This window comes from Lithobates pipiens, unplaced genomic scaffold (genome assembly GCF_037356315.1).
Source record: "Lithobates pipiens isolate NorthernLeopardFrog02 unplaced genomic scaffold, aLitPip1_a1.2 Scaffold_8, whole genome shotgun sequence".
NCBI classification, from domain to species: Eukaryota; Metazoa; Chordata; class Amphibia; order Anura; family Ranidae; genus Lithobates; species Lithobates pipiens.
Genome location: NW_027507903.1, coordinates 535,914,015 through 535,939,311, shown reverse-complemented (window position 1 = coordinate 535,939,311; position 25,297 = coordinate 535,914,015). Strand labels below are relative to the sequence as shown.

The 25,297-nt window shown below is 46.6% G+C and overlaps 1 protein-coding gene across 3 annotated transcripts in view; it reads left to right on the top strand.

Moving 5' to 3' along the window:
• The first annotated feature begins 1,575 nt into the window (after positions 1-1,575).
• The window catches only part of PSD4 (pleckstrin and Sec7 domain containing 4), a 135,197-nt gene continuing 111,475 nt past the window's right edge, over positions 1,576-25,297 (top strand). The window contains exon 1 of one of the 3 annotated variants that reach the window (XM_077469586.1): positions 1,576-1,676. The gene's annotated coding sequence lies outside the window, so the exon portion shown is untranslated. Of the gene's footprint in view, positions 1,677-1,729; positions 1,903-25,297 lie in introns of those variants that run through there. The other 2 variants (XM_077469585.1, XM_077469588.1) reach the window with 2 other exon arrangements.

Here is a 25,297-nt window from a genome sequence, read left to right as displayed (position 1 = left end):
ACCTGAGCTGAGTCACAGATCCCTGTGTCCATTCAGACACGGAGCCTCAACCTGCTTCCCCCCGCCTCCTCCGATAGGCTAGCGGACTTTGAATGGCATGCAGGAAAGCAGGGGGTTGTAGAAGGGGGGCAGGAAAAGAGGGGGTTGTAGAAGGGGGGCAGGAAAGCAGGGGGTTGTAGAAGGGAGGCAGGAAAGCAGGGGGTTGTAGGGGGGCAGGAAAGGAGGGGGTTGTAGAGGGGGGACAGGAAAGGAGGGGGTTGTAGAAGGGGGGCACGAAAGGAGGGGGTTGTTGAAGGGGGGCAGGAAAAGACGGGGTTGTAGGGGGGCAGGAAAGGAGGGGGTTGTAGAAAGGGGGCAGGAAAGGAGGGGGTTGTAGAAAGGGGAGCAGGAAAGGAGGGGGTTGTAGAAAGGGTGTCAGGAAAGGAGGGGGTTGTAGAAGGGGGCAGGAAAGGAGGAGGTTGTAGAGAGGGGGCAGGAAAGGAGGAGGTTGTAGAGAGGGGGCAGGAAAGGAGGGGTTGTAGAGAGGGGGGTGGGCAGGAAAGGAGGGTGTTGTAGAGAGGGGAGATGGGCAGGAAAGAAGGGGGTTGTAGAGAGGGGAGGTGGGCAGGAAAGGAGGGGGTTGTAGAGAGGGGGGGCAGGAAAGTAGAGGGTTGTAGAGAGGGGAGGTGGGCAGGAAAGTAGGGGGTTGTAGAGAGGGGAGGTGGGCAGGAAAGTAGGGGGTTGTAGAGAGAGGAGGTGGGCAGGAAAGGAGCGGGTTGTAGAGAGGGGGGGGGGGCGGGAAGGTAGGGGGTTGCAGAGGGGGGGTGGGAAAGGAGGGGGTTGTAGAGAGAGGGGCGGGAAAGGAGGGGGTTGTAGGGGGGGGGGCGGGAAAGGAGGGGGTTGTAGAGAGGGGACGGAAAAGGAGGGGGTTGTAGAAAGGGGGCGGGAAAGTAGGGGGTTGTAGATAGGGGGGCGGGAAAGGAGGGGGTTGTAGAAAGGGGGTGGGAAAGTAGGGGGTTGTAGAGAGGGGGGTGGGAAAGTAGGGGCTTGTAGATAGGGGGGGGCAGGAAATGAAGGGTTTGTAGAGAGGGGGCAGGAAAGGAGGGGGTTTTGGGGGGTCAGGAAAGGAGGGGATTGTAGAGAGGAGAGGTGGGCAGGAAAGGAGGGGGTTGTAGGGGGGGGCAGGAAAGGAGGGGGTTGTAGGGGGGGGCAGGAAAGAAGGGGGTTGTAGGGGGGGGGGGCAGAAAAGGAGGGGATTGTAGAGAGGGGGCAGGAAAGGAGGGGATTGTAGAGAGGGGGGCAGGAAAGGAGGGGGAGCCTCATTGAAGACAAAAGCTAGGGGTCGGGTCGGTAGGACTGTGGTGTAGGATTAGAAGGGGAGGTTGTAGTGCACATAAGCAGACAGAGGGTGGTAAAGTAGTGGGTGAGGGTACAGTGCTGTATATGGGGGGGTAAAAGGTAAGTGAACACCCAGGCTGTGCCCGGTAATGTCCCGGGACATTCAGTAGCACACAGACAGTACACATTCGGGTGTGTTACATGTGAGCCGGGCTGTGTGCAGTATTTCCGGTGTAGTGACTCTCTATGGCCGGGAGGGGGAGGAGGAGGGCTGGCATAGTACAGGAGGGGGGATCCGGGGCACAGCGCCCCCACCCGGGCACACTGCGAGCACTGAACGGAGCGGGCGGCTGGCGGCGGTGAGTGTTCCTCTGTGTCTTTGTACCTACCTACACTGTGTGTCCCCCCTCGGTATATGGCGGAGTCCTGTCTGGAGGAGAGGATTGGATGGTGATCGGTGTTCCTGGTGAAGGGAAGATAACTTTCCCTCAGTGCTGTGATAATAGAGACCCATAGACGGCATGGAGGGTGAGCACCGGGCACCCTCCCCGGCCTGTCATCGCTCGGTGATCGGCCTGGTATGAGGTAGGTGAGCTGTATGGACACCTGCCGATCATTCCTCTCTCCTGGTGACACGGATTGTATATTGGTGTGATGTGTCCTCCGGTGTCACTTCTCCGGGGTCTGTGGTGGGCACTCCTCATTTTATTATATGATTGATGTGCAGTTCCATCAAAACTATTAAATCTGAAAATAATCAGCCGTATCCCCCCTTCCAATCAATTTGGACTCGATTTAGCTCGGATTCAGTCAAACTGAGTTGATCGGCCGGGGCGGAGAATAATCGATCGATTGACTGGGGCGGAGAGTGATCGAACCGCTGGGGCGGAGAGTGATCGATCCGACGGGGGGGAGAACGATCAATCGGCAGCTCTGACATCCTTTGTTCATGAATGCAAATGTATTTCAACCAATCAGATTCTGAGATGACAAGGTGGGAACAAATCATAAATTACAACCATATCCCGACTATTGACCAAAGTCCACTTCCCTGTGTGTGGTGTATTGATCAGATGGAATGTCGCCAATCATCAGAAGAGATCGATCAATTATTGAAGGGTGTATGGGGTATATTAGATATCGGTGGAATGATCTGATGGCCACCATTGTGGATGGTTGGGAGGAGATGAAAGACGGTTGGACCTTTTAGAGTTGTTGTAAACCTCAGACATGAAATCTGAACAAACATAGTGTACACGGCACTAAGGGGGAGATTTCCTAAAACTGGTGCAGCTGTGCATAGCAACCAATCAGCTCCTAACTTCAGTTTGTTCAGTTAAAGTAGAACTAAGGGCAAAATGTTTTTTTTTTTTTTGTTTTTAATTTTGGATTGAGTAAGGGAGGGTTATAAACTGTCAGATTTTTTTTTTTGCCATTTGTGTCCCATTGGGGAGATTTCCCTTCACTTCCTGTCCCATAGCCAAACAGGAAGTGAGAGGAAATCTCTGAGACTTAATAGAATTCTTTGGGGACCCCCAGCTCACCAGAACTAGTGTCCCCATTGGACGATTTCCCCTCTATTATTTTTCTGAGGACAACACAAAATTTGGGGTTTTCTTTTACTTTCAATGATCATGGTAAAAAGGACAATTAGAGCGAGTGAATCTCCCTAATGGGGGCTACAGACAGTAATAAAAACTGACAAACGTTCTATTCCCTCTCTACTATGTTTAAAACTAAAAAGAAGTTATACTTTTAATTTTAACAAAAATCCTGGAAGCTGATTGGTTTCTGTGCACCAGAATTTGCACTCTCCAATTTTAGTAAATAACCCCCCTAAGTGTCATTTTTGTCTGCTGCCTCATTTCTCTGCTATCATCAGGAGTCACTTATGAAGAATTTTCCTGACACCAAGAGAAGAATGGTGACAGGGATGGGAGCTCCAGTTGATTGACAGCCTCAGCTCGGTTCCTGTGTGGAGGGAGGGTGTGTCCTGTCCCTCCAATCGGCTCTCAGACCTCTGCTCACTAAGCTCAGCAGAGTGTAATGTCAAGGGGTTGTAAACTCTCAAGGTTTTTCACCTTAAAGCGGGAGTCCGCCGAGAGTTCCGCGTTTTTTTTTTTTTTTTTGCGCGTCGCGCTGCGCAATAAGGATGGTCCCCGCTGTCTCTAGGATCCGTGTGTTTCCCAGCAGGCAGCGGGGGACTTTCAGAAAGGGGCATAGATTCTGCAGAATCTACGCCCCTTTCCGCAGATATCTATGCCGGAAGTGGGTGCAGATACCTGTACTGTACAGGTACCTGCACTCCCCTCCCCCCTGAAAGGTGCCAATTTGCGGAAGGTCCACATTAGGGTGGACCTCCGCTTTAATGCATTCTATGTCTGACGGACTTAATGAATGGACTTGGCCAAAGTCAGATGGATTTGATCGTGATGACGTATGATCGGACTAGAATAAGGAAGTTCATAGCCAATAGCTGCCCTAGTTTTTGTCCGTTGCACTAGCATACAGATGAAAGGATCTTTCAATCGGACTCGAGTCCGTTGGAAAGATTTGAAACATGTTTTAAATCTAAAGTACGTCTAATTTTTAGACAGCAAAGGTCCGATGAAGCCCACACACGATCAAATTGTCCGGCGGATTCGTTCCTTCGGACCTAGTCCGTCAAAGTCCAGTCATGTGTACGCGGCATTACAGGTTTTCTTCTAAGATTCTGAAAGATTCCCTGTCCCTGCTGAAGAAAAGCATCCCCACAACATGATGCTGCCACCACCATGTTTCACAGTGGGGATGGTGTGTTCAGGGTGATGTGCAGTGTTAGTTTTCCACCAACGTAGCGTTTTGCTTTTAGGCCAAAAAGTACAATTTTGGTCTCATCTGACCAGATCACCTTCTTCCAAATATTTGCTGTGTCCCCCACATGGCTTCTTTCAAACTGCAAAAGGGACTTGCTATGGCTTTCTTTCAGCAATGGCTTTCTTCTTGCCACTCTTCCATAAGGCTTGATTCACACTGCTGTGATGTCCGAGATCGGCTGTGATTCGCACTGCAGTGCAAATCACATGCAATCTCTGTGTGATGTGATTTCAGTCATACAGATGGTTTGGCTGAATTCGCATCGCATTCGGTCCAAACTCGCACAGGACCCTTTTTTTTGGTCCGCAGCAGAATCGGATCGCATGGGTGTTCACACCATGCGATCCGATTCCTGTACGAGTTTGCAGATCGCACTGCGATATGCGAACTGATTTGGAGGTGTCATTAACTTTTAATTGACACTCCCAGAAGTTCGCATAGGGCAGCGGGAACTGCCGCCGGGAGGCATGCGATGCGGGAACCCGCAGTGCATTCGCAACATTCCCGCATCGCAGCAGTGTGAACCCAGCCGAAAGGGCAGATTTGTGGAGTGCACAACTAATAGTTATCTTGTGGACAGATTCTGCCACCTGAGCTGTGGATCTCTGCAGCTCCTCCAGAGTTCCCATGGGCCTCTTGGCTGTTTCTCTGATTAATGCTCTCCTTGCCCAGCCTGTCAGTTTAGGTGGACGGTCATGTCTTGGTAGGTTTGCAGTTATGCCATAATCTTTCCATTTTCGGATGATGGATTGAACAGTGCTCCATGAGATGTTCAAAGCTTGTGATATTTTTTTATAACCAAACCTTGCATTAAACTTCTCCACATCTTTATCCCTGACCTGTCTGGTGTGTTCCTTGGCCTTTGTGATGCTGTTTGTTCACTAAGGTTCTCTAACAAACCTCTGAGGTCTTCACAGAACAGCTGTATTTATACTGAGATTAAATTACACACAGGTGGACTCTATTTACTAATTAGGTGACTTCTGAAGGCAATTGGTTCCACTAGATTTTAGTTAGGGTTAGCGGAGCAAAGGAGGCTGAATACAAATGCACGCCACACTTTTCAGATATTTCTTTGTAAATAATTTGAAAACCATTTATAATTTTCCTTCCACTTCATAATTATGTGCCACTTTGTGTTGGGCCATCACATAAAATACATTTATGTTTTTGGTTGTAACATGACAAATGTGGAAAATGTCAAGGGGTATGAATACTTTTTCAAGGCCCTGTATGTCCATTGCAGATTCCTACCTGTTTCTTTAGAATGAATCTAAATGGGAGCGACTTTTTCTTCTATCAGCCGATGCACTAGCAGTTAGAATTGCACTGATACTGGTATTGGTGCCGATTCTAAGCATTTGCACCAGTACTTGTACTCATGCAAATGCTCTCACACTAAAAGCGATACCATCAAGTCTGCAGACTGTAAGCCCTGGTTCACCCCAGTGCGATTGGACAGTTCAAAGTCACATGACAAGTCACATGACAAGTCACACCCCAGTGCTGGCAGTGGAACCGTTCAAATCATTGCGATTCTGAATCAGGTTCCTGTTCTACTTTTTTTTTTTAATGCGACTCACATTGACTTCTGTTAAATTAATTTGCAAGCCGCAATAAGATCAGAGGTCCAAATCGCACTGATCTGCGGATTTGAAATCATGTGGAAGTTGTGTGATTTTTTTTTTTTTTTTTTTTTTTTAAAGCCACACTGTTGTGAACCAGAGGTGCACCCAAGAGCAAAATTGGTATCGGTAATTGGTATCGGCAAGTACTTAAGAAAAAAAAAGATTTGGTACTCGTACTCAGTCTTCTGGTATTGGTGCATTCCTACTTGCAGGGTCCTAATGAGGAAAGTGGCATGGTCTGCATCCCTCTAACCCTTTGGGAGTATCTCACCAAAAATGACGTGTTTGCTGCAGAGGATGCTAAAATCTGACGTTTCTGGGGAAGTTGTGTACACCAGCAGTGTACGGAATGTTTTCAGGTTGGCATATTCCATTGAATTATACAGAACATGACAGCACTTAAGATTGAAAAAGAAAGTCATTCTAAGAACAGTCGATTATAACGTGACCTGTGTAGTAATTGTATAAGTGTTTTTTTTATTTTTATTTTTTTGATAGTTTATTTATTTTTCCCACAAAAGTGGAGTTACCCTTTAAGAAAGCTCATTCACCCAACCACAAAATGGGCATGCAATTGTTTCTGCATTGTGGTGTATTGCAATACACGTGTGTTGGAGCTGTGTTGCTATGACGTGTTGTAGACGTGTACCATTCAGGTTAGACTTCATTCATACGGGGTGCATTGATCAACACAGGCCTGAGGCAAGGACACTTACAACACAATTGTCCTCTATGTGTTTAGTTCCCACCATACATGTGCCGTGCTTTGTGCTGCTTAAAAATCATTTATAACAAAGTAATCAGTGCTTTGCTTTGTGACCACGCACTGCGCCATCCCACATAACACACACTGTGTTCAGTATAACGCACTGCGCCATCCCACGTAACACACACCGTGCTCAGTATAACGCACTGCGCCATCCCACGTAACACACACCGTGCTCAGTATAACGCACTGCGCCATCCCACATAACACACACTGTGCTCAGTATAACGCACTGCGCCATCCCACGTAACACACACTGTGCTCAGTATAACGCACTGCGCCATCCCACGTAACACACACCGTGCTCAGTATAACGCACTGCGCCATCCCACATAACACACACTGTGCTCAGTATAACGCACTGCGCCATCCCACGTAACACACACTGTGCTCAGTATAACGCACTGCACCATCCCACATAACACACACTGTGCTCAGTATAACGCACTGCGCCATCCCACATAACACACACTGTGCTCAGTATAACGCACTGCGCCATCCCACATAACACACACTGTGCTCAGTATAACGCACTGCGCCATCCCACATAACACACACTGTGCTCAGTATAACGCACTGCGCCATCCCACATAACAAACACCGTGCTCAGTATAACGCACTGCGCCATCCCACATAACACACACTGTGCTCAGTATAACGCACTGCGCCATCCCACATAACACACACCGTGCTCAGTATAACGCACTGCGCCATCCCACATAACACACACCGTGCTCAGTATAACGCACTGCGCCATCCCACATAACACACACCGTGCTCAGTATAACGCACTGCGCCATCCCACATAACACACACTGTGCTCAGTATAACGCACTGCGCCATCCCACATAACACACACTGTGCTCAGTATAACGCACCGCGCCATCCCACATAACACACACCATGCTCAGTATAACGCACTGCGCCATCCCACATAACACACACTGTGCTCAGTATAACGCACCGCGCCATCCCACATAACACACACCATGCTCAGGATAACGCACCGCGCCATCCCACATAACACACACTGTGCTCAGTATAACGCACCGCGCCATCCCACATAACACACACTGTGCTCAGTATAACGCACCGCGCCATCCCACATAACACACACTGTGCTCAGTATAACGCACCGCGCCATCCCACATAACACACACTGTGCTCAGTATAACGCACTGCGCCATCCCACATAACACACACTGTGCTCAGTATAACGCACTGCGCCATCCCACATAACACACACTGTGCTCAGTATAACGCACCGCGCCATCCCACATAACACACACCATGCTCAGTATAACGCACTGCGCCATCCCACATAACACACACTGTGCTCAGTATAACGCACCGCGCCATCCCACATAACACACACCATGCTCAGGATAACGCACCGCGCCATCCCACATAACACACACTGTGCTCAGTATAACGCACCGCGCCATCCCACATAACACACACTGTGCTCAGTATAACGCACCGCGCCATCCCACATAACACACACTGTGCTCAGTATAACGCACCGCGCCATCCCACATAACACACACTGTGCTCAGTATAACGCACTGCGCCATCCCACATAACACACACTGTGCTCAGTATAACGCACTGCGCCATCCCACATAACACACACTGTGCTCAGTATAACGCACTGCGCCATCCCACATAACACACACTGTGCTCAGTATAACGCACCGCGCCATCCCACATAACACACACCATGCTCAGGATAACGCACTGCGCCATCCCACATAACACACACTGTGCTCAGGATAACACACCACCCCACATAACACACACTGTGCTCAGGATAACACACCACCCCACATAACACACACTGTGCTCAGGATAACACACCGCCCCACATAAAACACACCGTGTTCAGTATAACGCACGGCACCATCTCACATAACACACACCGTGCTCAGGATAACGCACTGCGCCATCCCACATAACACACCACCCCACATAACACACACTGTGCTCAGGATAACACACCACCCCACATAACACACACCGTGCTCAGGATAACACACCACCCCACATAACACACACCGTGCTCAGGATAACACACCACCCCACATAACACACACTGTGCTCCGGATAATGCAACGCCCCACATAACACACACACCACTTTGTGTTGCAAGTTTTGCCATGTTTAGCAAAACATAAATGCTGACCCATCAATTCCAGAGGTCCCAATGGGACATTAAAACTGCCTTTCAGAACCCAGTGGAACATACAAGATTGGCATTTCCTAGTTCCTTGGGTTGTGGAGGCCTAGAGTGCTCATGGGACAGATGAAAGGATCTAGTACACGTATTGGTGTGCGCACACTTTGATTTGGCGGTCTTAGGCTGGGTTCACACATATATTATGCGGAAACCAGCGCGATTCCTGTACGGGTTCCCGCATCGCATCTAACTAGCAGGCAGTTCGCACTGCTCTCTGCGTACCACTGTGGGTGTCAATGGAAAGTTATCAACACCCCCAAATCAGTTTGCAGAACACAGTGCGAACTGTGAAATCGGATCGCATGTATGTGAACATCCATGCAACTCGATGTCAGTGCAGACCAAAATAAGGGTCCTGCAAAATTTCAGCCATGCAAACTGTATGGCTGGATTCGCATCGGACAGACATGTCTGGCATCGCATATGTGTGAACCCAGCCTTAGGGCTTGTTTACTTTAGCGTTGCTCTCTGAAGACTGATCCTTGGTGGATTGCTTTTCAAAGGGTGTTTGGCAGAAGCATGGGTTCTCTTGCCTCCTCTCCACCTGTTTCAACTCTTAAAAGCCCACACCACTGTGTGGCAAATGTGTGTAATAGACGTGGTTGCGGTACTACGATATTCACTTGAATGGGTAGCAGTAATGCCCACCAAATTGCAGCAGGGAAAGGGGTGCAATTCTTCACAGCCGCCACAGGTCTACAACCATGTCCAGCTGCCTTTTCAGCTTAAGTATGGTGGTTGAGAGGGGCAGTAAAAATACAGCTTAGCTGCCTGTTTTTAAAGTGGTATTTAATGCAAATTTTTATTTTGCTTCAATGGGCCCCATCTGATTGATGCAATGATAAGCTACTATGCACTGTATATTAGCACATTATGGCAGACTTCCCTGTGAAATGAAGCCCTCCAGCACTGCGCTGTCACCTCTGCCATTGCTTCCATCTTCACCTGGTCTTCCCTTGAATGGCCAGGCCACAATGACTTCACTCAATTTTCTTACATATCATTCATTTATCTCACAAAAAGGAAATGGAGGGCGCTGTTCTAAGTGTAGCATAGAGACATGCATATTAAGTAATAGAACAACTGGCTTGTCATGGGCCATCCCCATCAGTAGTTTTGTGTACTTTAGGGTAAGTGCATTAATTCAGGCTGGGAGTGTTTGGCACTGCTGCAGGCCGGGTCTGGTCTATTCCTAGATGTATGGGAAGAGTGTGAAGTGCAAACAGCCTTGAGGGATGAGGATAAACGCCATGGCTACGCATTTCAGAGCCACGAGGCTCTTTTCTGAAGCCTCTCTAGGGGCTTGAGAAAGAAGCCTGGTGGCTCCAGAATTCATAGATGTGAATGGCTCATGACAAGCGCTCTTTACTCATGATTATGTGAGTTGCCATTTAATAAAAGTGTCTCTGTGCTACACTTAGAACAGCGCCCTTTTTGTATTAACTTGAGATTTTCTTCAGTCTCTTGAGAAGCAGCTATAAGTGCCGGTGACATGGAATTCACCCTGGATATACCATATGGAATTTCACATTTGTGTCCTTTTTTATACCTTTTTTATATAGCTTTTCAGCATCTGGTATACATTCATGCACCGTTTTTGTTCTCACCTACGTGTTTCTGTACATGCCAGCACGTCTTGTCAGGAGTTAGTATATTTCACTTTCATGTTGACATTTATATCACATGCTTGCAGTGTGTTGACTTTTTCTGCTCGGACTTTATACTTCTGGGAATGGCCTCTGTATTGCACATGCTGTGCACAGCTGCTAGTCAGGGAACGCAGGGCAGATCAAACAGCACCAGTCATGGGTGTTCTGAGGGCACAAGGATCTGCGGTGATGCAAAGGACCAGCAGGGCCCCGCCATGTTAACATTGCATGGCAAACAGATACATGGATGAATTGCCTATATGAGAACTGTTTTACCTGCCATCTAATCCTGAGCCGCAGAAATCCAATTTATAAATTCCTTCAGATGGCCTGTTGAAGCAGATTTACAGTATACTGACTTTTTCTTTAACTAGGCTGAAAGCAGTACATTAAATGATAGTAAAGTATGTCAAGTGAAGGCTTCATCCTTGGGAAAGTGGATAGATCGTGCTGGACCATAGGGTTGTCCTATTGGTAGTGTTGTCGTGCCACAAAACGGGTTAATAGTCCAGATACAATTTTGTTTTCAGGTATGGGATCAGATCAAAATGGGGAGCCGACGTGTTTCAGGGCTTCATCAGGGCTTGAAAAGGGAAACCATGTATACTGTATAAATGAGGAATAAGAAAAAAATGATATACCACCCAAAGGCTACTACCTCATATAAATGTATTAAATAGAAAACCGCATACAAAAAGAGAATAAAAGAGAAGGTTCCTACAGCATGCTAATCTTCCCTCCTACCTAAGCCCTCAAACACTGTGTATACACTCTCCGGACACTTTATTAGGTACACCTTGCTAGTACCGGGTTGGACCCCCTTTTGCCTTCAGACCTGCTTTAAATCTTCGTGGTATAGATTCAACAAGGTGTTGGGAACATTACTCAGAGATTTTGGTCCATAGTGACACGATAGCATCACGCAGTTGCTGCAGATTTGTCACAACATCCCAAAGGTGCTCTACTGGATTGAGATTTGGTAACTGTTTCATCACATACGGCGACCCATCACATTTGGCTACCTGCTGGACTGCGCATGCGTGACACCGCCATATGCGTTCCACTCCTGAGTCCAGGTTCAAGCCCCACCATCCAAGTGGACATAGAGTTAAATTATAATAATGCTGAGCGAAGCGAGGCCTGTGCCCAAAGCGTGGCGTGTGAGCGAGGCCTGTGCCCGAAGCGTGGCGTGTGAGCGAGGCCTGTGCCCGAAGCGTGGCGTGTGAGCGAGGCCTGTGCCCGAAGCGTGGCGTGTGAGCGAGGCCTGTGCCCGAAGCGTGGCGTGTGAGCGAGGCCTGTGCCCGAAGCGTGGCGTGTGAGCGAGGCCTGTGCCCGAAGCGTGGCGTGTGAGCGAGGCCTGTGCCCGAAGTGTGGCGCGAGGCCTGTGCCCGAAGCGTGGCGTGTGGAGCGAGGCCTGTGCCCGAAGCGTGGCGTGTGGAGCGAGGCCTGTGCCCGAAGCGTGGCGTGTGGAGCGAGGCCTGTGCCCGAAGCGTGGCGTGTGGAGCGAGGCCTGTGCCCGAAGCGTGGCGTGTGGAGCGAGGCCTGTGCCTGAAGCGTGGCGAGTGGAGCGAGCCCACGATGGGCCCTGTGTTGGAACGCACATGGTGGCGTGCGCACTCCCCCCCCCCCCCCCCCCAGCGGGTAGAAAATTGTGATGAGTAGCCGAATGTTAGGTGACAGTGGCCATTGGAGTACAGTGACCTCATTGTCATGTTCAAGAAACCAGTGGTGAGATGATTTGTGCTTTGTGACATGGTGCATTATCCTGCTGGAAGGAGCCATCAGAAGATGGGTACACTGTAGTCATAAAGGGATGGACGTGGTCAGCAACAATACTCAGGTAGGTCATCATGTTTAAACAATGCTCAATTGATACTAAGGGGCCCAAAGTGTACGAAGAAAATGTCTCCCACACCATTAAATCACCAGCCTGGACCATTGATACAAAACATTCTGACCTGACCATCTGAATGTCGCAGCTGAAATCAAGACCAGGCAACGTTTTTCCAATCTTCTAGTGTCCAATTTTGGCGAGCCTGTGCGAATTGTATCCTCAGTTTCCTGTTCTTAGATGATAGGAGTGGCTGCTGTAGCCCATCTGCTTCAAGGTGTTGTGCGTTCAGAGAAGGTATTCTGCATACCTTGGGTGTAACGAGTGCTTATTTGAGTTACTTTGTCTTTCCATCATTTCCAACCAGTCTGCCCATTCTCCTCTGACATCAACAAGACATTTTCCTCCACACAATTGCCACTCACTGGATATTTTCTCTTTTTCAGACCATTCTCTGTAAACCCGAGAGATGGTTGTGCATGAAAATCCCAGTAGATCAGCAGTGTTTGAAAAACTCAGACCAGCCCGTCTGGCACCAAGAACCATGTCACATTCAAAGACGCTTAAATCCCCTTTCTTCCCCATGCTGATGCTCGGTTTGAACTTTTTCAAGTCGTCTTCACCATGTCTAGATGCCTAAATGCATTGAGTTGCTGCCATGTGATTGGCTGATTTAACAATTTGTGTTAACAAGAAATTCAATAGGTGTACCTAAATAAAGTGTGTAAAGAGTGTATAACTGATTAAGGGTAAAATATTCTAAAGCCCCAACATTTGGCCATTTGGCCAGCTTCTGTTGAAGGGGCATGATCGAAAAAGGTCTGCCGACCGTCTCCCATCCCCTGTCAGAACACAATAGAACAGCTGTACTAATATCGGATTGTTAGTACAGCGGCTCCACTGGATTGAATGAAAAGACCCAGTGTGTACAAGGCTTTAGTTTTAGCATTGTGACAGCAGGCACAGGTCTGACGGCTGGTTTAGTGATGACTTCGGAAATGTCCCATAGATAAGAACAGCTGCAGAACAATTCTGTTTACATTACAGAGCAGAAAAATCCATAGAGCTTTGTTAGAGCAATGTCACACAAGGTTGAGTGTGGTATTGTGATGTGTAGGCAGCGAAATACAAACAATCGTCACAAGATTGCACACAAATACAATGAGCGGTGTTTGCCGAGACGGTGAAGCCTGTCATTTGTATAAAGAGCTGCAAAGGTAAAAGTGTCGGCAGCATGCCATGTGCACATACCCGGAGAATGTCCGGGTCTCACCCTGAGACTGCGTAATACAAACGTCTCAAGGCTTAGGGCCAAGATTTCAAGGTCGCTTTGTGCAAAGTCAGCTTTTTGCATAACTCGTTTTAAAGGGAACCACTTGCAGAATGACAAATGCATTTCCAATGAGCATGCAAATATAAAAACGCCAAATAAGACAACCATACAATCATTAAGGACCCATTCACACCAACACTTAAAACAGAATTGTACTCATAACAACTTGATAAAAAATAATGTTCCTTAGCAAGAAATATACATTCCACATTAATAATTATGCTGCCAAAATGAGTGTGTGCTGTAAATTGCCTCCAGCATTGCTCCTCTTTCTTCTTGTTGGAGGCTGCAATTTTGCTGAGCCCCTGAGCAGCAGTAAATCATAAAGGAGAACTAAACTCATCGATTTAAAAAAAAAAAAGTTACATTCCTGGAATGCTGGGATTGAACTGTCACATTACATAGTTAGTAAGGTTGAATAAAGACACCAGTCCATCCAGTTCAACCTGAGTGAGTGTCTACAATTGTCCCTATCCCTGTACATTGCACCCTACCCTCAAGGAGCCCACAATCCAAGATCCCTAATTGTATACTAGGGCCAATTTTAGACAGAAGCCAATTAACCTACCAGCATGTCTTTGGATTGTGGGAGGAAACCGGAGTACCCAGAGGAAACCCATGCAGGCACAGGGAGAACATGCAAACTCCAGACAGGTAGTGTCGTGGTTGGGATTTGAATCGGTGACCCTTCTTACTGCTAGGTGAGAGTGCTAACCACTACACCACTGTGCCGCCCGTAGCTTGTGTTCTCAACCGAACTGTCAAACCATCAGGCGGCTGGTGTCATAACTGATCACATGTGCAAGACCATGGCAGTTGCAGATCAAGCAGGAGCAGCTTCCTTGGCTGTACAGGATAGGAGGGTTTAATTCCACTTTAAGGTTGTCAGCAGATTGGTCTCTACAAATTTGTCAGAACCTAAAAATAGAGAGCAACTGAGCATGTGCAGAGTAGGGTGATGTTTTACTGTTTACATAGCTATACCTACAAAAGGGATCAGCCTGACCCGATCTGGCAGGATTTAATTTTCTGACTAAAGTTCCACTTTGATCAAATGTGTTGCGATTCATTAAAGTGGTTGTAAACCTCAGAAGTGAAATATAAACAAAGCATATTCCTTTGTGTACTTGTCTCAATTAAGATCACCAAGTGTCACTTTTGTCTGCTGCCTTGTTCTGCTATCAGCATGAATCACTTCTGACATGTTTTCCTGACACCAAGTAAAAATGGTGACGGGGAGGGAGTTCCAGCTGATTGACAGCCTGCGCTCTGTTCCTGTGTGCTGTGTGAAGGGGGTGTGTCTATTCACTCCAATCAGCTCTCAGAGCTCTCCTCACTGAGCTCTGCCGAGTGTAACTTCAGCTCTCCGCCCCTTTTTTCTGAACTTTCAGACAAGCTTATAGATGCTGGACTTTGAATGGATTTAGAGAAGAGATGACAGCAGATAAACAGATACAACTTATGTAGAAGGATTTTTTTCATCTCTGTGTATCGCATGAGGCCAGTCACTTGACCGGGTATATGTAAAGCCCCGTACACACGAGCGGACTTATGTCCGACAGACTTCCAAAGGAGTTCCGTTGGAGTTCTGCTGGAATTCCGACGGAGTTCTGACAGACTTTTCGGCCGAACGTACTTGGCCACACACGATCACACTAAACTCCGACGGATTTGAACGTGATGACGTACGACCCGACTCGAATAAGGAAGTTCATAGCCAGTAGCCAATAGCTGCCCTAGCGTCGGTTTTAGTCCGTCGGAGTAGCATACACACGGGCGGAGTTTTCGAAGGGGACCGGGTCCGGCGGAGTTCCTTCGGGAAAATTTGAAGCATGTTCCATATTCTAAAGTCCTTCGGACTTTGGCGAGTCAAAAGTCCGTTGCAGCCCACACACGATCGGATAGTCTGACGGACTCAGTCCTTCGGACTTTGGATGTTGAAAAGTCCGCTCGTGTGTACGCGGCATAAGGGTTTACCTACACTTTAAAGTGGATGTAAACCTACTCTCATCCTTTCTAAACTACTGCCATAGTGGTTATCTATAAGGATATGCAGGCCTCCTGCATGTATCTTTACCTGTCAAATGTCTCCCCTCTGTCTGTTATGAGACCCAAAAAACTGCAGATTCTGTGGGTGGGTCTGTTGTCTGGAGCTCGGTGGGTGGAGTCATGATGTCAGTAGACTCCCCGCCCACTTCTACACTCCCCTGGTCAACATGCATTTTCTCCTATGTATTTCTTACTTCTGCTATGATCACTAACATCCAGTCAAAACCCAGAAAAGTCACCACATGACTTCAGCATGCCCAATCATGCTGAGGTGTGGAGCAGCCAATCCTGGGAGAGCTGGAGAAGAAAGGAGGAGGGGATCTGAAGTACACAGAATGTCTCTCTCAGGCTTGTGCATGAGATATGTAAATCACCTGTCACTCACAGCAAGGGGGAAGAACTGACTACTACTTTTCTGTGTGTCAGTTTTCATCTCACTGAAAAAAGATAAGAGGACTGCTCAGAACTGGATTAACTCTTTGTGGAAAGACTGGGCACAGATGACACAAAATCCTATACTGTACAAGGTGCAAGCCTAAATTGAATTTTTTTCAGGTTCACATCCACTTTAAGGCTCATTGTTCTAGAAGTCTATGCACTGTGAATCTGTTAGCCGCACACCTTAACATGTGCAAAAGTGGACATTCATTTTTTGTTTTAACTCCGTGGACCATGACGCATGTCCTGTGCATTGTATTGTGTTGCAGTGTGAATATATTGCCTGCTGTTGTAATAGTTTATACTGGAGTGCCATTCTAAATAAATCACATTTACCCACATAGTAATCTATGCCACCATAAATCATTGTAGTGTGCATTGCATATGAGCACGTTCTGGTAGATTTACCTGCCAAGCGATCCCCTTCAGCGCTTCGGTGCTGCCGCTCTCAGGCGCACTTCCATCTTCTCCCGGTTTTGTGTCAGGCTTGGAACTCTTCAGCCACTCGATTGGCGGGGCCATGACGCCTTCACAGCAAGGTACGTCCTCTCTGGGTTTGCATTGGCCCCTCCTCTTGCCCCCACTGCCTTTTAGGGACCTGTGTGTGTCCCAGAAGACGATGGGACCATTAAAAAAACATGGCATGACTCGCACATGCCCAGGAGGAAACCGGCTGTGAAGTCTGACGGCGTCACTGCTGGTTTTCCTTAGTTGCAACGCCAGTGCTTGCGCCCAAGCGCTATTTTTAGGCCAAAAACGCCTGAAAAAAAGCCTCAGTGTGAAAGGGGTCTAATGGGTAAAGCAGGTATGTGTGCAAAATGCAAGCAATGCAAAAAAGCGATGCAAGGCCTGGTGACCCGAATGAAGATGTGCTGTAATGAAAGGACCTGTTTGAAGTGTTTTTTATTTATTTTTATTTTTTTATGTGGACCCAGCTGATATATTCAGTTTAAGTTTTTTTGTTTGTTTTTTCAAACATATTTTGTGTATGCACTTCAGTTACTAAACATTGATGTTTAAGTAAATACATCAATATGTAATATAAGGTTATTTTTTTTTAACTAAATAAAAGAATTTGAGTAGTTCTATAACTAAGTGTGATTAAAGCTGAGGTCCACCCTAAAGTGGAGCTTCCGCTCGTTGGAACCCTCTCCCCCTCCGGCGCCACAATTGGCACCTTTCAGGGGGGTGCAGGTACCTGTACAGTACAGGTATCTGCACCCACTTCCGGTGTAGCTTCTGCAGAAGCTACGCCCCTTTCCGCAGAATCTACGCCCCTTTCCGAAGGTCCCCCGCTGTCTGCTGGGAAACACACGGATCCCAGAGACAGCGGGGACCATCCTTATTGTGCAGCGCGACTCGCGCATGCGCAGTAGGGAACCGGGAAATGAAGCCGCAAGGCTCCACTTCCTGATTCCCATACCCAAGATGGCAGCGGCAGCACCCGAGAGACGATCGAGAGATCGGCTTCGGGTGCCGACATCGCGGGCGCACTGGGCGGGTAAGTGTCCTTATTTTAAAAGTCAGCAGCTGCAGTATTTTTAGCTGCTGGCTTTTAAAAAAACAAAACGGCGGACTCCCGCTTTATCCTACTAACCTAAAATCGGTTCCGATATCGCTGTTTTAGGCTCGATTCACATCTATGCATGTTGCTTTTGAGCGTTTCTGCAGTGCTTGCCACATTTTTGGATGCACATTTTAACAGCGTTTTGCGTTTTTTTTTTTTTTTTTTTTTACAGTGTGGTTACATGGTTAGTAAGGTTGAATAAAGACACTGGTCCATACAGTTCAACCCAAGTGAGTGTCTACAATTGTCCCTATCCCTGTACATTGCACACTCACGTTGGTCCCTACCCTCAACAAGTCCTCAATCCAAGGTCCCCATTCATTTACTAGGGACAATTTTTGGACAGAAGCCAATTAACCTACCTGCATGTCTTTGGAGTGTGGGAGGAAACCGGAGTACCCGGAGGAAACCCACGCAGGCACAGGGAGAACATACAAACTCCAAGCAGGTAGTATGTTTGGGATTCGAACCAGTGACCCTTTTTATTGCTAGGTGAGAGTGCTAACCACTACACCACTGTGCCGCTTAGCAACCAGCTATATACAGTGTAAAAAAATGAGAAAAAAAATCGCTGTAAAAACGCTGTACTTGCGTTTTTGATGCAGGTCCATTGACTTCTATTACATGCAAAATGCTGCATTTTGCATGAAAAAAAGTCCCCGACCGTTTCCAAAAACGCAGAGGCACAAAAATGCATTTAATGTGAATATGTTCCATAGGAACCCATGTTAAAAAAATTTCCCTGCATTTCTGCAAAATACATCAAAAAAACGCATTAGTGTGAATCAAGCCTTACTAACCTGACAGCCTATTATTCTAAATAGGAAACCTTCATTTTGTTTGTAAATTATTAAAGATTCTAACTACCAGCAAGAATGAGTCTTAACATTTAAAGAGCACCTGTCATTTTAAAACCATCATGGCCACGCCTGTTAGCGGGCATCCACTCACCTGCTACCGCCACGTCCCGCACCTTGTTGTGTCACTGCTGCATCACCAGCTGTGGGACTGTCGGTGAGCCAACAGTGGGTCAGAGGAGGAGTCACTGTGGGACAGAGATGACAGTTGCTCTTTAAAAATTATGATTTAAATCAAGACTTTTTACTAGTGATTTAAATCAAATCCACCCTGCTGCCCTGTCACTGCCCGGATTGGGTCCAGGATGACCTGGACTCAGAGGATGATGCTGGCTATCAGAGTGAGGACATCTAGTGGTGAACACAAGTACTGTGGAGAAATTTGGATTGAATGTTTTTGCCATTTTATATATTTTAATAGGCTTAGTATTTTTGTCTTTTTTTTTTTTTTTTTCCTGGAGGTTCTACTTTAAGTTTTTATTCATTTGCAATGGGCTGCCAACATACCAAAAACAGGTCAGGGTTGCCTGGCTGTGCCTGACTTTTAAGGTAGACGTAGAACAAGCATGATTGGTGATTGGTCAGTTGGTGTCCAAATTAGTTATTATTGTATTCTTTTACTTGAATTGTATTGGATGGTAAAGCCATACAAGTAAAACATTTTAATAGAATTATTTATGTGTCTATTCTTGGTTCAGGACTTAGAAAGTGACATGACAGGCAGATCATAATACTGTGAGAAGGGAAGGTCAGCAATGGGAGCCTGCATAGTAATCTTATGACAGGTGTACTTTAATTACTGTAGAAGAGGTCAGATCAGTGACCTGGATATGTAAATCTCGGGACTGGATGGACAGGTATTCACGTTTTTGGGAAAGGTAAATTGCTCCCGGTAATTCACCTTTGACAACATAATTACCATTTTAATAATTACAGCATGTTAATAGTATGTATGAGGTTACTAAGACCATGCATTGTACAGCTAGTGCTTGTTCACACCCGGCCACGCTGAAAACACGTGCAAGCTGGTGTATGTGATGTACAGGCAATAAAGGGCAATGCATTGTTACAACTCATCGTATTGTTTACTTTTTTTCGTAAACCCGCAGATGTTTTTTTTTTTTTTATTTATTTTTTTCTACCTGCAAAGGAAAAGGCATAATGAGCTAGTATGCACCGCATACTAGCTCATTATGAAATACTTACCTTAGAACGAGGCCCCGACATCTGGTCCTGATCCACGCCGAGGGAGCTGACATGCTCACTCTGCGTTTCTTCTGGGTATCGCGGCTCCGGCGCTGTGAGTGGCCGGAGCCGTGATATCGTCACTGCCGGGTCCGGCCACTGCCGGGCTTTCAGCCGAGAATCCCCTTGTGCGCATGCGCCGCTGCAGTCAGTGGCGCATACCTAGGGGAATATCTCCTAAACCGTACAGGTTTAGGAGATATTTTTTTTACCTACAGGTAAGCCTTATTATAGGCTTACCTGTAGGTCAAAGTAAAAAAATGAGTATACAACCACTTTAACTTTATTGAAGTGTCACAAACTGACACTTCATACAACTCTGTGTACTATTTGCATGCAGCAAGGTGTGGTGCATTGTTTGAAAATGCAACTTCATTAATGTGCAGCACACCGCAACCCTGCTCAACACAGAGTCATGGCGTTAATGGGGCACATAGAAAGCAATTGTTTTCTATGTGCTCTTGTGCTGAACCTGTGTTGATTTATGCAGATCAATGCAGCTCAGTGAACATGGTGTGAGTGAGCCCTTGGGGTCCTTTCACAAGGGGCGGATCAGTGATGATCTGCCCCGTGGACATCCACTCGCTCCGTCGATCCCCGCTGAGCAGGAAGATGACAGGTCTGTCTCTGCACACTGCGCAGGGATGGACCTGTCAGAGCGCTGCTCTCCCCTATGGGAGATCGGATGACGACGGACCGCAGAGTCCGACGTCACCCGATCCGATGACGGATGGAAAAGTAGGTTTTTCCTCCGTCACACTTTTTCGAATTGAGCGGGTCGGATGTCAGCGGACATGTCACCGCTGACATCTGATGCTCCATGGACCTGTATGGAGCATCTGTTCAGGTCCGCCTGAAAAACTGACAGGCATACCTGAACGGATCGGTTGTGTGAAAGAGGCCTAAGACGTTTCTTCAGTGTAGCTCAATCTTCCTGACCCTGGGTCTAAAGTTGGAACCATTCATCTCATAAAGTAGTTGTAAACCCTTACATGAACCCAGTGAAGGGACTATCCTCAGGCGATACACCAAGAAGAGACAAATCCTCCTACATAAGTTGTATCTGTTTCTCTGCAGTCTTCTCTTCTCTACATCTATTCAAAGTGCTGAATTTAAAAGATTCTTGGAGAGTTTAGAAAAAAGGGGGCAGAGAGCTGAAGTTACACACTGCAGAGCTCAGTGAGGAGAGGTCTGAGAGCTGATTGGAGGGAAGGGACACCCCTCCTTTCACACAGGAATAGAGCTGAGGCTGTCAATCACCTGGCGATCCCTCCCTCTGTCACCATTTGGTATCAGGAAGACTTGTCAGAAGTGATTTATGCTGATAGCAGAGAAACGAAGCCACAGACGAACGTGATTTTGAGACAAATACACACTATAGAGGGATATGCTTTGTTGATATTTCATGTCTGAGGTTTACAACCACTTTAAAAGAGAAGTATGGGGTTTATTTTTTGTTTTTTTTATTTCTAAATCATTCTTACTCATACTTCAGTCTGCATCTGTCCTCCGCTGGCTCTAACACTGAGAACCGAGTGACCAAACACCACCGTTTGCTCAGTTCTCACGGCTCTGTGAGCTGAGAGCTGCTGACTATCAGTCACTGGCTCTCTGCTCCCCCCCCCCCTCTGGAGCGCTGGGCTGTGGAGGGGGCAGCAGACTCTTAGTGGCTCAGCCGGGTGTCGGTCCAGGAATGTGGGCGGATCCCAACTCCATTGTTGCGATCTTTCCGGAGCCTGGAACGGCTCTGTCATATCAGCTGACAGCGGGCTTCACTCTGGTTCTATTCTCATTACCGCAGCTTGCTGTAACACACATTTGCTGTACAGTAAGTCAGATGCTTTGTGTAGGTGTGTTAGAGCGCCAGTTAGAGTGAATGTCAATGCATTGTACCATGCTTAGCATCTAAATCCAGACTTCATTTTTTTGCTTGGATTAGGTTAGAATAAAACGCTATGCTGTATTTACGACGCAAATTTCAAGACATAAATCCTGTATAATAATAATAAGTGTTTTAGAGGCATTTTGGGTGCAAAAAACCTCCATCACTTAGGCTACTGTCACACTGGTTCGCATCAAAACTGCCTGTAAAACGCATGTGTGTTAATGGAGCATTTTTACAGAATTTTTTTTCAGACATGTGACTCAAAAACGCTTAGTGGGTGCGTTTTTCAGGGTGTTCCTATTCATTTCTATGGGGAGGAACGTTTTTGGTGCGGGTGTTTTAACTCCCCAATCATGCTCCAAAATTGCTGAAAGCAAGATTTTTTTTTTTTTTTTTACACCGCAATGGAAGTGCATTGGGAACACATTCATAGATTTTTAAAGGGAAGCATTTTTCTTGAGCAGCCTTAATTTGGATATGCAGATAATTGGATCACAATGTACACAGTATAAGGCCTCTTGCACACTGCAGCTTACAAAAGCTCAGTACAGCTTTTTTTTTATTTTTATTTTTTTTATTTTTTTTTTTTTTTTTTTTAAACTGAGCTAAAATTCAGCCCATTATTTGTAATATGCACACAGGCATGCATTCTTCAGTAAAAAAAAAAAAAAATAGGAAAATCTGCATTTTTGGTCAGTAATTTACACTTCATGCGCGCAAATACTCACGAGTGTGAGTAAACGCGTGAGAGCTCATTTGCATATTGTGTAGAATGATAAAGCAGCAATAAATTTGTGCAAAAGTGCGGAAATGCATTTGCGTATAAATGCTTGTAAATACGTGCAAATACATACAAAGAAAAACCATCTGACACTACATCTGAAAAAATAGAAACGGGAGTATCATGTGCAAGAGGCCTAAGGGCCAGTTCACACCATAGAAACGCAGTCTGGATGCGTTCCAGGTGCTTTTCTGCATGCGTGTTTTTGATGCGTTCCAGTGCGTTTTTGATGCAATCCAGTGCTTCCCCCCTCTCTTTTTTTTCTCAACCTTTAGGCCGGGTTCACACCGCTGCGGAGGGAGATCCGGATGTGATTCGCATCGCAAATCACATCCGATCTCCGTAGCGATGCGAGTTCAGCCATACAGATAGTATGGCTGAATTCGCATCGCTCCCACAGCAAACTCGCACGGGACCCTTTTTTTGGTCCGCAACAGAATCGGATCGCATGGGGGTTCACACCATGCGATCCGATTCCTGTGCGAGTCGGCAGATCGCACTGCGATATGCGGACGGATCTGGGGGTGTCATTAACATATCATTGACACTCCCAGCCGTCCGCATAGGGCAGTGTGAACTGCCGGCGGGAGTAATGCGATGCGGGAAAACGCCGCGGATTCGCGGCATTCCCGCATCGCAGCGGTGTGAACCCGGCCTTAGGGCCAGTTCACACCAGACGCAGTTACGTTCAGTTCTGTTCGCTTTTTTTCTGCACTAAAAATGCATGCACAGTTTCCATGTATTCCAATGGCTCTAGTTCACGCCATGCAGTCAGTTTCTGGTCAGTTTCCGGTGCATAAAAAATGGAACGGCACAGAACTGCATCTGGTGTGAACTGGCGCTAAGGGCCAGTTCACACCATAGAAACGCAGTCCTGGTGCGCTCCAGATGCTTTTTTGAATACGTGTTTTTGATGCGTTCTGCTGTGTTTTGAGTTCCGTGCATATTTTTTCTGCACTAAAAATGCATGCAGGGTGTTCCAGTGCGTTTAGGTGCGTTCCCATGAGTTTTTGATACTTTTTACAGCGATCCAGTACCATCCAATGAAAAAAATGCAGCATGTTCTACATTTTTTCTGGAACTGGAACGCACTAGTGTGAACTATGCCATTGGAAAAACCATATAACCTACTTTTATATGCATTTTTCATGCATAAAAAAACACACTGGGCTGCATGTGGTGTGTACTGGCCCTAAGGCCCCTTTCACACTGGGGTGGGAGCGGCGTTGGTGGTTAAACGGTGCTATTTTTAGCGCAGTTTTAGCGGCGCTATTTGGCTGCTAGCAGGGCGGTGTATACACCGATCCAAAGATGCTGCTTGCAGGAGTTTTTTTTAACGTCCTGCTAGCGCACCGCTCCAATGTGAACAGCGGCTGTTTCAGGGCGCTTTGCAGGCGCTATTTTTAGCGTTGTAGCGCCTGCAAAGCACCCCAGTGTGAAAGGGGTCTAAAAGTTTCTAACACACACACCTGTGCAATGTTTCTCGTGTGAACAAGTTGTACTGAGTAATGAAGCAACAGATATAATGCAGTTCCCTTCTGATCACGACATTTATATACAGCACAGTATGGACAGGTCATTACAGTACTGACTGAGTGTAGAATATGGAGAGGATATAAAACACTTTCCTGATCTACAGCAACTGTCACCAACAGGAAACTCAGCATGTCAGTGTGGCAGGAAGCTGGTGCTGTGCAGAGCGTGTATGGGAAGGTGACACACAGCTCTGCTAACAAGGAATCATTTTGGCAGCTCTTATTATTGACAGAAGAGCACATGTTTTCTGTGTTTCTAAATTGAAAATCTGCACCGGGAAAAGAACCCATCTTATTTCTCTAATATAATTTAAAGTGTTACTAAACCAACAACAGTAAAATCAGTCTGTATATGCAGCAAAGCATGCTAGTTATACTCACTGTGGAACCTAAGGGGTTAATCCTACGTATTGAGTAAAAAAAGGCTGTGTAATCCTGTTTTTTTTTCTCTGATCCCCCCCCCCCACACACACACACACACACACACTTTTACTGTCCCCAATCTATATCCTGATAGAACAGAGCCTTGGGTGGGTCACTATGCACATGCTCAGTTTGGTGTGTATTGCTGGGGTGATTTTTATTAAAATTTTTTGGAGGGTGCATGTGATCAGCACAGGGCCTGTACAGACATAAGGTCAGGGGTCATTCAGCCTCAAAGGACAGTCAGAGAAGAATGAAAACTCCTACAAGCTTTAACCAGACACTGATAGAAGTCATAAGACTGCTTTATATACTGCTGATGAGAAAAGGTATTTAAGTTGTTTTTATTTACTAAAATAATTGCGTTTCCCTGTTCTCTGTACTGTGCGACACCAGATATAGTGAATGCAGGGTCCTGCCTTTAGTAACCCTTTAAGTACTTGTAAACCCTAGGATGTCTAAATAAGGTTTGCTAAATCACTGTGTATTGTGAACTCTGTTGCCCCATTGTTGGTGTAAGTGGGTGGTATTGTGCCCCATTGCTGGTGTCATTGGGAGGAATTTTCCCCATTGGTGTCACTGGGAGGAATTTTGCCCCTCTCTTGGGGTCAGTGGCAGCTTTTTTGCTTCCATTGTTGGTATCGTTAGATGAAATGGTACCCCAAGAGCCAGCTAAAAGTTTTGCCACCAGAGTTTTGCATTCTACACTTATTTTTAACAGCAAAGTGAGTTTATATAGTGAAATACAATACTTAGAACTTAGTCTGACTGGTTAGATGTTGAATTTTAAAAGCAGCAAACTTCTGTCAGATTAGCAAATATGTGAGATCAGCACGCTTGCCGCTGCTTTTAAGATTCAACATCTAACCAGTCAGACGGAGTTCTGAGTCCTGTATTTCAC